The following is a 3,626-nucleotide window of genomic DNA, read 5'->3' on the forward strand; positions in this document are numbered from 1 at the left end:
ACATGTATGTTTATTGCAGCACTATTCACAATAGCAAAGACTTGGAATCAACCCAAATGTCCATCAGTGACAGACTGGATTAAGAAAATGTGGCACATATACACCATGGAATACTATGCAGCCGTAAAAAAGGATGAGTTTGCGTCCTTTGTAGGGACATGGATGCAGCTGGAAACCATCATTCTTAGCAAACTATCACAAGAACAGAAAACCAAACACCGCATGTTCTCACTCATAGGTGGGAACTGAACAATGAGATCACTTGGACTCAGGAAGGGGAACATCACACACCGGGGCCTATCATGGGGAGGGGGGAGGGGGGAGGGATTGCATTGGGAGTTATACCTGATGTAAATGACGAGTTGATGGGTGCAGTAGACCAACATGGCACAAGTATACATATGTAACAAACCTGCACGTTATGCACATGTACCCTACAACTTAAAGTATAATAATAATAAATAAATTTAAAAAAAAAAAAAAAAAAAAAGATGGTGAAGCAGATGATTCCAACAGCCGCACGTACTAGGGGCTTAACATATCAGGGATGACGGTAAGCGCTCCTTTCACTAGGCCACCGCATGCTCACCGCAAACCTGTGCCTAAGTCCTGGTGCCAGGTCCCATTTTCAAGGAGAGAACAATGAAGCCTAGAGAGGTGCAGTGACTTGCCCAGGTCCTCACAGCTGATGAGCAGGGAAGGTGACCTCAGGGCAGGCCGGATCAGTCCAAGGTCAGGGCCTGAGTTGGGAGCCAACACACTAGAATGCTTTTGGATTAAGAAGTTGCAACAGTGTTCCAATGTTGGAACAATGATGCCCGTTGCCCTGCCAAGTCTCACCAGCCAACACTAGTTATGTTTTGTGTTTCCTTTTTTACCCTTTTTTTGTAAATAAATTTCTGCATTAAATCACATCTCTGAATCACGTTTTTCCTGGTAACTGCTGGTTATTTTTTTGTAGGGGGAGTTTGGTTGCAATTGTGCATGGTTACTCACTATTTTTTTCCAGTCCAGTCCATATTATTTTTCTGTCTTAAGCATCGCCCTCCACAATTGTGTATTGAATAGAATCCATCTCACAGAAAATCAACCTAACAAAGCCCCTTCTCAAGCCACAGAGGTCTCTATGTTAGATTTACTAACCAAAGCCAGCTGGAAACAATTTCTCTTCTCCTGTGATAAGTAAGTACATTGATGTAGAAGCTACTTTTCAGGATAAAATAGCTACACTTTTTAAAGTGCCTCATACATCTAAAAGCCTGTGTGTCTATAACTTGCATAGGCTTTAATTAGAGTTATATTTGGAAGAACCAGAGGACATATTTTAATTAGATACCTTAAAAATATTTCTTATTACTGTGTGGCAGTCCCACATAAGTCCTCAGGTACTGTATTTATAACTTACATTAAAGTCAGGAAACAGAGGAGCAAATTTCTAGAGCAATAAAGTGGTGGGTAACAAATGCTAAACTCCACTTCTTTTGTTCCCGTTAACAGAAGCTGAGTGAAGAGTATGCAGTCTCTATGTACTATTTTTGCAGCCTTCTGTGAGCCTATAATTATTTCAAAATTAAAAAGTTTTAAAATCTGCTGCTTTCAAAAAAAATCATGAATTTAAAGGTAAAGAAATTTAGGTCAAGAAAACAGAGTTAATATTTCAGTTCTACAAAACTCAGTGTAAATAACAGAAAAAAATAACACAAAAAGCAGCATCCCTAAGCAAGTTTATGTTAGCACCCAGCACTATGATACTATTATACCATACTTTATATCATACTTTTTTTTCCTAATTAACAAATAAAATAACTAGAAGTTTCTGAATGGAGAAATATGCCTGTGAAAAATGTGTGGTAAGTTATATTTTATGAAAAGTTTAACTCTTTTTCAAAGAAAGTAAAAAAGTTTATTTTCATGTAATGGAAAATCTGGTTTTAAAAAAGCTTTTTGTATGTGTGGTGTGTATGTGTGTGCATATGTGTGTGTGTGTATGTGGGGGGGTGTCTTTGGGGCAGAGAGGTAACTGACAAAATAACTATAACTGAATGGGGGACCAATAAAAGATTTAGGGCTGGGCACCGTGGCTCACGCCTGTAATCCCAGCACTTTGGAAGGCCGAGGCAGGTGGATCACCTGAGGTCAGGAGTTCGAGACCAACATGGTCACCATGCTGAAACTGTGTCTCTTCTTAAAAAAAAAAAAAAAAAAGAAAGAAAAAAAATTAGCTGGGCGTGGTGGCATGTGCCTGTAATCCCAGCTATGTAATCCCAGCTACTTGGGAGGCAGGGCAGGAGAATCACTTGAACCCGGGAGGTGGAGGTTGCAGTGAGCTGAGATCATGCCACTGCACTCAAGCCTGGGCAACAAGAGCGAGACTCAGTCTCAAAAAGAAAAAGAAATTATATATATAAGATATATATCTTATATATGTTATATAAAAATATATAAAAATATATATAATATATAAAATATATATATTTTATAATATATTATAACTATATATATTATATATATAAATATATATATAGGATTTGGGATGTGAGGCAATTTCTTCAGAAAGATCAGTTCAGAACTCCCTGATGATGGTAGTTTTATCTCCATTTCAAATGCACAGACTAACTTAATCCTATTCTCTGTTTTCTCAAATATTTGAAAAAACTAACAAGAAAAATACAAAGCAAATGCTTTCTTCATTTCAAGTGATTTTTTTTTTCTTAAAACATAGAAAGGTAAAAAGGGCTTGTTAGTCTAGTGTTAAGAGAATGATGAAATCTTCAGAAACTTTTTCCTTTGATGTTCTCCAATTAAATACTTATACCTGCTTAATCTTTTAATGTCAGAGAGATAGAGATTTTTCTGATCAACGCAGGAAGGGGCCATGAGGATAGAGGAATATCTAATGCTAACTCACCATCCTTTGAGGATGAAAATGTCTCCTGGGTAAGTAATTGGGATATTTTTGTGATAACTAGAAGAGTAGCTGATAAATTTACTTAATGATCACCTTTTGCTAGTTCATCAACTAAGGGGAAAATAAGAATAAATAAATAAGAATTTTATGAGAAAAGGCAAGGACAAAACAAATACAAATCTAAATGACTCTCTGGTAGCAGTATGACGTTTTGACTTTGAAGTGGCTGCCTGGTTGAAATCTCAGCCTTCCCCTTTAACAGTTGTTTGTCTTGGGCAAGTCATGTCACTTCTCCAAGACTCAATGCTCTTCACTATGAAATGAGCATAATGGTAGTGCCTGTACCCTTGGGTTTTGTGAGTATTAAATGAATTAATACATGTAAGGTACTTATTTAGCAGAATATCTGGCCCATAGTAAGCTCTCAATCATTATTAATCTATGTTTTCATGATGTATTTGCTGTAGCAAGTTATGGTACGCAGATGTTGAGCTGTTAGTTCTTTTATATTCTAAATACAGTTATTCAGTTGCCTAATTTCCTGACTTTCCTGGTTTAGGAAAAGACTCTTCCTTTTTCAGCCTAAGGCTTATGGAAAATTAAGAGAATACCAGCTCCATTTCACCCGCTGGGGAAACATTATTGCACCTTTTTGCCTTTTATTTTTCTCCCTACTGTTATCTAATAGTCTATACATTTTTACTTGAAGGGAAAGTAC

Source organism: Theropithecus gelada, chromosome 8 (genome assembly GCF_003255815.1).
Source record: "Theropithecus gelada isolate Dixy chromosome 8, Tgel_1.0, whole genome shotgun sequence".
In the NCBI taxonomy this organism is placed as follows: Eukaryota; Metazoa; Chordata; class Mammalia; order Primates; family Cercopithecidae; genus Theropithecus; species Theropithecus gelada.